Source organism: Polypterus senegalus, chromosome 5, assembly GCF_016835505.1.
Source record: "Polypterus senegalus isolate Bchr_013 chromosome 5, ASM1683550v1, whole genome shotgun sequence".
Lineage (NCBI taxonomy): Eukaryota > Metazoa > Chordata > Cladistia > Polypteriformes > Polypteridae > Polypterus > Polypterus senegalus.
This window is the reverse complement of record NC_053158.1, coordinates 66,529,087-66,540,711: the sequence shown is the minus strand read 5'-3', so window position 1 is coordinate 66,540,711 and position 11,625 is coordinate 66,529,087.

The window sequence follows — 11,625 nt, the reverse complement described above, 5'->3', positions numbered from 1 at the left end:
CTGTATTAGGCTCAGGAGAAGATTTAAGCCGATGTCCCCTAACTTTCTTTTGGAATTTCAGGTTAGGTGGTAAGGCTCAATTAGGCCTCAAAGGGTAGATTTATGGGGGAAAAAAAGTAATTTTGATCTTGTGCTAGCCAAAGCAGATATGAAAATTTATAAGCATTAAACTTACTGTAAGTGTTAACACAAATCAGGTATGCCAAGCAAATAGTGAAATAAAGGCACATGCCACATTTCTTTCTTAATTAAAGCTTAGCTGAAACCACCAATATATTATCAATCAGCAAGACAGAGAATGGGGAGAATGATAGATAGAGGCAGCCTGAGATCTGGGGACATCTGCAAGCTGAAGGCTGGCTAGAAAATAAGAGGAGCAAAAGGTGAAGATGAACAGAAAAACACGAGAAATATTGATGGTTTCCATAGGAACTTGAAAGGAGCCAGCTGGAGAAAGGAGTCAAAATAAGCAGCAAATGAGCTGTCTTTAGCGAGATTACGATGAGAAGTAATGATTATATTAACTACAACTTTTAAATTGTTCTCGGCTCAACTCGGTTTGGTTTAATTGACTTGAGTCTGCATTATTGTTTATTGCAGTAAAGCTAATTACTCTGTTTGCCTAACCTCTGACTCCTAGAGCCTTCTTTTGAAGTGAGAAACTCTTGTGCATTTTCTGCCCCGACCAATTCTATCTGTGAAGTCGATTACATAAGTGAAGCCTACCTAGAAATGTTTAAGGGATAAGTGCTCTGAGACTTGAAACGCGAGTGTCCATTGCTCTTTCGCAGAATCTAGAACGTCCCACAAAACACCGGGGATGACGCGTTTGGTTTTATTTTGAAGCCAGTCATGCCTGCTTTAAATCGAACCAAAAGACAGGTTTCTGGCTGTTTTCGTTCACTAGCAGGATGAGACTATATAGGGATATATTGCTTTGCACTTCTGTCACATGTCATCATCCTGTTTTAAGCTTTAATGTCCGCGTTTTCTCTAAAAAGCCAGAACCTAGAGCACAACAAACCCACTCTTGCTGTTGACCTACACGTTTAAGCTCAAATAAAAGTTGAGGATTAACTGTGAAGTCGATTAAAGAAGCCGATTCTTCCTAGAAGTGTTAAAGGGATAAGTGCTGTGAGACTTGAAACGCGTGTGTCCATTGCTCTTTCACGGAGTCTAGAACGGAACACAAAACATAGGCGATGACGCGTTTGGTTTTATTTTAAAGCCAGTTATGCCTGTTTAAAACGAATATGTGTGTGGCTGTTTCGTTTCACCCGCAGGATGAGACTATAGAGGGCTATTTTGTATCACACTCCCGTCACATGCCGTCCTGTTTAAGCCATTAATGTCCACATTAACTCCGAAATGGTAGAACTCAGAGCTAAATGAACACATTCCTACTGTTGTGCGACACGTCTCCTCTCAGTTAAAGGCTAGGTTTTAACTTTTTAACTGTGAAGTCGATTGGAGAGGCGTAGCCTTTCTAGAAGTGTATAAGGGATAAGTGTTGTGAGATTTGATACACGAGTGTCTGCTGTTCTTTTCCTGAGTCTAGAACGGCTCACGAAACCCTGGGGATGATGCGTTTGGTTTTATTTTGAAGCCAGGCATACCTGCTTTAAACTGAACCCAAAGATAGGTTTGTGGCTGTTTCATTTCTCTAGCAGGATGAGACTATATAGGGCTATTTTGTTTTGCACTCCTGTCACGTGCAGTCCTGTTTTAAGCATTAATGTATGCGTTCAATCTAAAGAGCCAGAACCCAGAATTAAACAAACCCATTCAGGGAGTTGAGCAGCACGTCTCCTCGCAATTAAAGGCATAGTTTTACTGTGAAGTCGATTACAGAGGTTGAGCCTTTCTAGAAGTGTTTAAGGGTTTAGTGCTGTGAGACTTGAAACATGAGTATCCGTTGATCTTTCGCAGAGTCTAGTTTAGCCCACAAAACACTGGGGATGACGCGTTTGGTTTTATTTTGATGCCATTCATACCTGCTTTATATCGAACCCAAAGATAGTTATGTGGCTGTTTCGATTCTCTTGCAGGAGGAGACTATATAGGGCTATTTTGTTTGGCACTAATGTTACATGACGTCCCGTTTTAAGCATTAATGTCTGTGTTTACTCTAAAGAGCCTGAACCCAGAGCTAAACGAACTTATTCCGGGAGTTGAGCAACATGTTTCCTCTCAATTAAAGGCCTAGTTTTAACTGTGAAGTCAATTACAGAAGCTGAGACTTCCTAGAAGTGTTTAAGGGATAAGTGTGTGAGACTTGAAATACGAGTGTCCATTGCTCTTTTACGGAGTCTATAACGGCCCACAAAACATCGGGGAATTCACATTTGGCTTTTTTTTAAGCCAGTGATGCCTGCTTTAAATCGAACCCAAGGATAGGTTGGCCCTCCCGTCACATGCCGTCCTGTTTAAAGCATTAATGACTGCATTAACTCTAATGAGCCTGAACCCAGAGCTAAACAAACCAATTTCAGGTGTTGGGCAGCACGTCTCCGCTCATTTAAAGGCTTAGTTTTAACTGTGAAGTCGATTACAGAAGCGGAGCCTTCCTAGAAGTATTTAAGGGATAAGTTCTGTGAGACTTGAAACGCGAGTGTCCATTGCTCTTTCGTGGCGTCTGGAACGTTCCACAAAACCCCGGAGATGACGTGTTTTTTTATTTTGAAGCCAGTCATGCCTGCTTTAAATCGAACCCAAAGAGAGGTTTGTGGCTGTTTCGGTTCACCAGCAGGATTACACTATATGATCTGGTTTTCATCTACTGTAACTGCAGTGCAGGATTTATGTATAAGCTACACAAGCTATAGCTTAGGGCCCCCGCCTTCTTGGGGGCCCCCAAAACAAATTGTCATATATACTTAAATATACTACAGCATTATTTGTCCCAATGCCGCACGTCTCAAATAGCTTAGGGCCTTATCAAGTCTAAATCCGGTCCTGACTGTAAGTCACAGCTTGTTACGCATACGAGTGGATCACACCTGTGTTAGGTAATACCATCCTGGGTCAAGATGTGGCATTCACACTATCTTTCACCTCTTGTGTGCCCACTGTAGTACAAAGAAAATGCCCAGTGAGAGCATCTGACTTCACCCCTTCTGGTTCCCCACCTACGAGTATAAAATCTGCAGCTGCCAGAAAGATGTGTTCTGTTTGGCACAGAGTGTACTATAGGACTGAGCACCTTGTGACTTGATAGAATGCATCCATTTACTTAGTCTGACGGTTTTCTTATATTGCTTTTGTTTTTCATTGTACTGGCACACATAGCAGCCCTTTTCATTGATTTTGTTTTGGACTCAATTAAACAGGGACAACCGGGTTGTCTCCCCGATATTTATTTGTTGGACTTCACTCAAACGCAATCTATAGGAAAACACAATACGCTTAAACTATCTATATATTTATGTATTTATTTATTTAAAGAGATTCAGTAAAAAGCCACATTTCCACATGGTGACAAGTTCAATCTATCTATCTATCTATCTAATAACTCACATTTATAATCTTTTGTGTCTTTATTTAACTGACCCTTCAAACATTCACAATGTTTTGTGGAAAAAGTAAGTGAACCCTTAGTCTTGATAGTTGGTTGAACTTCCTTTGGCAGAAGCAACTTCTTACAATGTTCAAGAGTAATTTTGCATCTTTCTTCATTACAGAACTGCTTAAGCTCAGCCATATTCTTAACATGTGTGGTGTGGGTGGCTGTGGAGGTCATTCCACATCAACTCTGTTGGGTTAATGACTGGGCAGGTTTGATTCGATGTTTATGTCCTGTTGCATCACCTTTCTTCTGCTGACCTTAAACTGGTGGACAACCACCCTGACATTTTACTGTAGAATAATGTAATAAACCCAAGAATTCATCTGCTCAGTGATGATGGCAAGCTGTCCAGGACCCAAAGCAGCAAAGCACTCCAAATGATGATGCTCCCACCACCACACTTCATTGGGTGTATACAGTGCCCTTTTTATGCCATACGTACTGCCCTGTTTTCTTCCTGTAACAATTCAATCTCTGTTTCATCATTCCACAAAACATTTTCACAATGGCATTGTATAGTGTCAGGATGGTCTTTGGCAACTTTTAAGTGTGCAGTTATTTTTTTTGGAGTGCAGTGGCTTCTTCCTTGATGTTCTGCCATGGACACCATGCTTGTTTGAAGTTTTGCGCATATTAGACTCATGAACAAAGATGTTATCCTGTTCCAATGATTGCATCAAGCTTTTGTTGCTACTCTATGGTTCTTTCTCAACACATTTCACATTCTGAGGTGTGCCTTTTCAATAGTCTTTGCTAGTCACCGACTTTTAGTGAAAGTAGCCACAGAACTAGATTGTCTGAATTTATATAAAGTTTGGGTGGACTTATGAATATCTAAATTATTTGAAATTACTTTGTAACACTTTATATCCTTATGGAAATCGGTAATTCTTGATCATAGATGTTCTGAGATTTCTTCTTCTTCTTGAGGCATGCTTCACATCAGCAGGAGGGCCTTGTGTATAGCAAACTCAAAATGTCTGAGACTTTTTCATAGGTCAATGTAGCTCTAAACTGCACCTCCAGTCTCATTTCATTGATTAGACATCAAGCTTGCTAACTCCTGTCTCCAGTTAGCTTTTGTTGAAGTCATTAGCCTAGCGGTTCACATACTGTGTAAATTTTCAAATGCCTCTCACTAGAGTTGGAAATGCCTCTCACTAGAGTTGGAAATATTCCTGTCTCCTCCCTTTGGATTTACTCGGTGTGTGACGTCTCTTTAGTAAGAGCTACAGTTAGCTATTAGTTGACAGCCAGTGTAGTCTTGTGGCCAAAGCAGTGGGCCATACATTACATAATTTCTGGACAATTTCCCCATTAGCTAACTGTGTGACACTGGGGAGCCTTTACACAAGGTTTAAGACTTCTGTCCCATGACACATGGTCCCCATCCCACCCCAAACCTGCCTCTGTGTAGTCTGCATTTCCTTCAGGAGTCCAAAGGCATGTTTGTTGGGCTAACTGGCAAATGTCAAATGGCCTGATATGACTGAGCAGACCTTGCAATAGATTGCGGTCTTATCAACAGTTGATCCCTTCTTTGTTTCTGTTATAGTCCACAACCCTCAACTGAATTAAGCAGATTAATTAATGGATGGATGCAAGTTAAGTCAAGTTGGGGAGCATGCACTGGTATGGTGTGTTGCCGTACCCACTACACGGCAAAACAACTCGGGATCCTGGTTTGAAACCCCCCAGGCAGACTCACGGTCCAGTCCCACCCTCCGGAAATGACCCTCTATCTGCCACAGCCAAGTGTTACGTGGGTGACCCCTTGGCCTGGTCCAGCCACTCGGGTCCCCAACAGTGAGGATCTTACGAGCTGGATCACCCTTGGGGAAATGCGCCACATGGCTGATGGATGGATGGATGGAAAAAAATTACAAGCAACCATTATTGTGATAAAAATTGATTTTTATGGACTTTTATAAATAAGAAAGGGCAATCCTAACTAAGCAGATATCTGTCCACAATTTAAACACCTTACTGACACATAGTGGATGCAAAAAAGTATTCAGACCCTTTCACTTTCTGCACACTTAATTGAATTGTAGTTTTAATTTTAAATGGATAAACTTGCCACTTTTGGCTATCAATGTACACCGATAATGACAAAATGAAAACATGTTTTCAGAAAGACAGAGCAGGATCATCCGATCATCAGCTAAAGCATTCCATGAATATTGATTGTTAAATCAATGCCACCCTGAGACATTTATCTTTGACATGTTTTAACTTTTCATAAGCATTTTCTAAAGACTATATACTGTATATCCAGACTTTGCTATCCACATTATCTTAAATTCTTTTATCTACTGGTATTGCTGTTCTTTAATAAATAATACATTGTTTTTACCTTTCTATACTTTGTCTTCATATCTGGAGTGATTGAGGTAATAAGGTAATTTTTTAAGAGCACCTGGAGCAGTACGGAAAGGCCATATGATTCAAACTGCAAGGTTTATTGAGCTGCGAACAAAGAGCTCTGCCCAATAATGAACAATGTGCTAAAGCAACACATTCACTGGTTGATAAATGGCCTATAGCCAGGGATGTTGAGCTTTTTATGTCTGAATATATTCTTGGAGACCAAAGGTAATATTTAGGTCTGAGATATGTCCATAGACATCGCAAGTTGTTCATGCGTATGATTAGTAAGTCTCTTGGATTACTAGGGAAAGCGGACTGTGCATGAGTTATTCATATGGTACTTGTGTGGGTTAAAGTGCTAGGGACTAACGTGTATGTGTATACGTCTTTCACAAGGTAATCTTGTGGTTAGGGTCTGTGTGTATGTATATATATTTACAGTATGTATTATGTGTGTGTTAATTTTGAAGTGCAACAGTAGACTAACCCAGTGATGAACCTGATGAGTACATTTATCCCTGAAGAAAATAGGTAAAGGGTAAGTACAGGCAAATATCGCAATAACACATCATCAAAAACTGTAATCTATCATTCATAAAAGTATTCAGACCCTTAATTCGGTAATTTGTAGAAGCCCTTTCGTCAGCAATTACAGCTTCATCTATCCTTGGGTAAATCTTTACAAGTTTTGCTCACCTGAACTTGAAAGCTCACATTCACAAAATGCACAGTGCGGAAATAAAAAGAAGTCACATATCAAAGTTGCGTGAAAAGAGCGAGTTGTAAGCCCACTGTCTGAGTGTCATATGAAAGTTTATTAGGGTACAGAGAAAAAAGGCACACGGTGGGGAAAAAGCACTTCAATCTCGACATTTCCACTTTAATCACGTAGTTTATTTTGTCATTTAGTAGAACATTATAAACTTCATCTTAAAATCGTTTAATTAACCAGTTTCTCAAATCACATCGTAATTAAAGTAGCACGTTAAATGCTTTGTTTTGTATTTGATCTTCTACTCATATGTGATCTATGTGTGTGAATCACTACTTGCTTCTTAAACTGGCTCTCTTCCTCCAACTGGACACAGAGTCCATTACATTTGTGATATTACAGCTCTCTGAATAACTAAAATACTGAGATGTATACGTGATCTCATTTTCATGATGATAGGAGCTAAAGCACATTATTAAACATGTGTTTCATGAGCCTGCGTGCTCATGACAAGCATTATCTTTTGAGAAATTTATACGCTGCGTTTTTAGCTGTGTTGTTATTTTCTCTTTCTGTTTTATATTCAATATATATTGGCGTAGCGCACTGCAGTCCTTGCTTTTCTTTCCCCAAGTAACCGATCGCCATACAATCAGCTCTGTAATAGGCGTTAAGCCATCTGTAAGCTTAGCCCGATTCTTCAAAGCGTTTAAAGAACATTGAAATATCTTAGTAGTACATGTTTAATTATTCTATCCTTCACGACACTCCCACTGAAGAATATAGATTATTTAAATGAAGTTAAAGTTTTATGTGTATAATTTAACAAACATATTTTGCTGCATTTGAACCTTAAAAATGATATCGTCATCATATGTAAATCTGGCTTTATAAAGTGGCCCAGGTTGTGAGATATTATAACTGTAGTGCAAGTTTACAGTGAGGTGATTGTACTTATAAGTACAAACCGTTCTACAAGGAGCAATTGATTGAATGCATTTAAAGTCCCTTGGCCTGGTCCAGCCACTCGGGTCCCCAACAGTGAGGATCTTACGAGCTGGATCACCCTTGGGGAAATGCGCCACATGGCTGATGGATGGATGGATGGAAAAAAATTACAAGCAACCATTATTGTGATAAAAATTGATTTTTATGGACTTTTATAAATAAGAAAGGGCAATCCTAACTAAGCAGATATCTGTCCACAATTTAAACACCTTACTGACACATAGTGGATGCAAAAAAGTATTCAGACCCTTTCACTTTCTGCACACTTAATTGAATTGTAGTTTTAATTTTAAATGGATAAACTTGCCACTTTTGGCTATCAATGTACACCGATAATGACAAAATGAAAACATGTTTTCAGAAAGACAGAGCAGGATCATCCGATCATCAGCTAAAGCATTCCATGAATATTGATTGTTAAATCAATGCCACCCTGAGACATTTATCTTTGACATGTTTTAACTTTTCATAAGCATTTTCTAAAGACTATATACTGTATATCCAGACTTTGCTATCCACATTATCTTAAATTCTTTTATCTACTGGTATTGCTGTTCTTTAATAAATAATACATTGTTTTTACCTTTCTATACTTTGTCTTCATATCTGGAGTGATTGAGGTAATAAGGTAATTTTTTAAGAGCACCTGAAGCAGTAGGAATTGCCATATGATCCAAATTGCGAGGTTTATTGAGCTGCGAACAAAGAGCTCTGCCCAATAATGAACAATGTGCTAAAGCAACACATTCACTGGTTGATAAATGGCTTATAGCCAGGGATGTTGAGCTTTTGTATGTCTGAATATATTCTTGGAGACCAAAGGTAATATTTAGGTCTGAGATTTGTCCAATACATCGCAATTTGTTCATGCGTATGATTAGTAAGTCTCTTGGATTACTAGGGAAAGCGGACTGTGCATGAGTTATTCATATGGTACTTGTGTGGGTTAAAGTGCTAGGGACTAACGTGTATGTGTATACGTCTTTCACAAGGTAATCTTGTGGTTAGGGTCTGTGTGTATGTATATATATTTACAGTATGTATTATGTGTGTGTTAATTTTGAAGTGCAACAGTAGACTAACCCAGTGATGAACCTGATGAGTACATTTATCCCTGAAGAAAATAGGTAAAGGGTAAGTACAGGCAAATATCGCAATAACACATCATCAAAAACTGTAATCTATCATTCATAAAAGTATTCAGACCCTTAATTCGGTAATTTGTAGAAGCCCTTTCGTCAGCAATTACAGCTTCATCTATCCTTGGGTAAATCTTTACAAGTTTTGCTCACCTGGGGCCTCATGTATAACGCCTAGAACTCGCACTATAACATGGCATAAGCACAAAAGCCGAAATGTGCTTACGCACAGAAAAATCCAGATGCAGGAATCTGTGCGTACTCCAACTTCCACGTTCTTCCGCTACATAAATCCCGATCAGCGTGAAAACTAGCTTCGTGCACGCGCATTATGTAACGCCCCAAATCCTCCCAGAATTACGCCTATTTGAATATGCAAATCAATATAAATCGCCCTTAAGCGCAGCCTTCTGTGAAAAGACAATGGGAAAAGCACGGGGAAAATATAAGAATTTCAGCGAATACCAAGTGGAGGCAAAGGAAAAACATACTATTTGTTCAAATAAACCGTGGTATAATCAACAAAATGAAGTTGATCGAGTGACATAGCGTGTTGGAGAAACTTGAAAGCTCACATTCACAAAATCGCACAGTGCCGGAAATAAAAAAGAAGTCACATATCAAAGTTGCCGTGAAAAGACGAGTTGTAAGCCCACTGTCTGAATGTCATATGAAAGTTTATTAGGGTACAGAGAAAAAGGCACGGTGGGAAAAAGCACTTCAATCTCGACATTTCCACTTTAATCACGTAGTTTATTTTGTCATTTAGTAGAACATTATAAACTTCATCTTAAAATCGTTTAATTAACCAGTTTCTCAAATCACATCGTAATTAAAGTAGCACGTTAAATGCTTTGTTTTGTATTTGATCTTCTACTCATATGTGATCTATGTGTGTGAATCACTACTTGCTTCTTAAACTGGCTCTCTTCCTCCAACTGGACACAGAGTCCATTACATTTGTGATATTACAGCTCTCTGAATAACTAAAATACTGAGATGTATCGTGATGTCATTTTCATGATGATAGGAGCTAAAGCACATTATTAAACATGTGTTTCATGAGCCTCGTGCTCATGACAAGCATTATCTTTTGTCGAAATTTGTCGCTGCGTTTTTAGCTGTGTTGTTATTTTCTCTTTCTGTTTTATATTCAATATATATTGGCGTAGCACTGCAGTCCTTGCTTTTCTTTCCCCAAGTAACCGATCGCCATACAATCAGCTCTGTAATAGGCGTTAAGCCATCTGTAAGTTTAGCGCCGATTCTTCAAAGCGTTTAAAGAACATTGAAATATCTTCGTAGTACATGTTTAATTATTCTATCCTTCACGACACTCCCAGTGAAGAATATAGATTATTTAAATGAAGTTAAAGTTTTATGTGTATAATTTAACAAACATATTTTGCTGCATTTCACCTTAAAAATGATATCGTCATCATATGTAAATCGCGCTTTATAAAGTGGCCCAGGTTGTGAGATATTATAACTGTAGTGCAAGTTTACAGTGGGGTGATTGTACTTATAAGTACAAACCGTTCTACAAGGAGCAATTGATTGAGTGCATTTAAAGTTCTTGGGATTAAACTGTTTCTGAACATGAGGTCTGTACAGGAAAGGCTTTAAAACGTTTTGCAGTGGCTGAGACAGCGTGTCCTTAAAGCTGTATACCGATAATTCTCTATCCGATCAGCTGCTGCTGTGATTCACACTCAGATACAGTGATATAAATACTCCGAGTGTGCAGTGAGAGTAATATGGAAAAAGATGATCCCTGGATTTGGGCAGTTTATCCTATTCTTCCTAGCAGATCATCAAACACTCTGTTTCGTTGGATGAGGAGCGTCTGTAAACTGCCATCTTCAAGCCTCTCCACAGATGTTATGGGATTTAGGTCTGGGCTTTGGCTTGGCTACTCAAGGACAGACAGAGATTTTTTGAAAAACCACTCCAGAATTGTTTTGGCTGTATGCATCAGGTGTTGTACTTAAAGGTGAACCACTGCATCAGTCTAAGGTCTCATGAACTCTGGAGCAAATTTCCTTCAATAACTCTCTGCATTTGGCTACATTCATTCTTCCTTCAATTCTGAACAGTCTCACTCTTCCTGCCGCTGAGAAGCAGCCCCATACCATAATGTTTCCACCACCATGCTTCACCGTGGGGATGGTATTAGGCATTTGATGAGCAGTGTCTGGTCTTTGTTAGACAAAGGGTTTTGATTTTTACCCAAAGAATTCCATTTTTTGTTTCATCAAACCAGAGAATAATTTTCCTTATTCTCACGGAGTTCTTTAAATGTTATTTGGCACATTCTAAGTGGAAGTTAGCCACTCTACCATAAACACCTGACTGACTGTATGCTGCTGAGATGGTTATCCTTCTAACTGGATCGCTGATCTCAGCCAAAGACTTCTGAAGCTCTGTTAGAGTGACCATTGGATTTCTGGTCAGGTTCCTGACCAAGGCTCTTATTGCCCAGATACTCAGTTTGGCAGGATGGACAAGTGTAGAAAGAGTCCTGGTGGCCCCAAACGTTTTCCAATTCACATTTATTGAGGCCACTGTGCTCCTGAGAGCACTCAAAGCTTCACAAATGATTTTAGGTCCTTTCCCTGGCCTAGATCTTACCACAATTTAATCATGGAGGTCTACAGGGACTTCCTTGGCCTTCATGGCTGGTTTTATGCTGACATGCAATGTGAACTGTGAGACCTTATATACACAGGTGTGTGCCTTTCTAATTTCAGTAAATTCAGTTTGACATAGTTGGCCTCCAGTCAAGTTCTAGACATATCTCAAAGGAAATTAAAGCAAACAGGATGTATATG